A 533-nucleotide genomic window follows, 5' to 3' on the forward strand; every position below is an offset into this window, starting at 1 on the left:
AGCGGGAGGCGGGAGAGAGGGCCCGGCAGCCTCATACAGCGACCCGGCACGCCGAGTCCGAGGGGTTCTGCGCGCCTTGAGCTGAAGAGGAGTAATCTGGAGTAGGAGTCTCAGAAGATGCCTGGTAACTCAGAGAATGGGGTTTACGGCGTCCCTGGGCTCAGCGTGGCTGTCAGCGAATGCCCGCGGCACTACAGCTGCTAAAAACAACGAAATGAACTCCTGTAAAGGAAAGCGAGTGTTTGCCTCACATTTCTTGTCACTACAGATATGCTCATTGTGCCCCTTTGTTCTGGAGTGTGAGCCTGCAAATGCTACAGCAGTTGCGGCAGTCCCGAATGAAAAAACAGACACACATTTAAAGAGCACTTTAATGAAAGGGTTTTCCTCAAAATCAGTTTGAACTGTCAGCAACTGAGTGGTAGCTCAGGCAAAACTTACTCATACAAACTCGTGGCAAAATGCTACTTTGTAGGAGAACTTCACATTTAGCACAAAGTCAATTTAACAATGTTATTTATTTCACATTCCTG

Source organism: Geospiza fortis, unplaced genomic scaffold, assembly GCF_000277835.1.
Source record: "Geospiza fortis unplaced genomic scaffold, GeoFor_1.0 scaffold265, whole genome shotgun sequence".
Lineage (NCBI taxonomy): Eukaryota > Metazoa > Chordata > Aves > Passeriformes > Thraupidae > Geospiza > Geospiza fortis.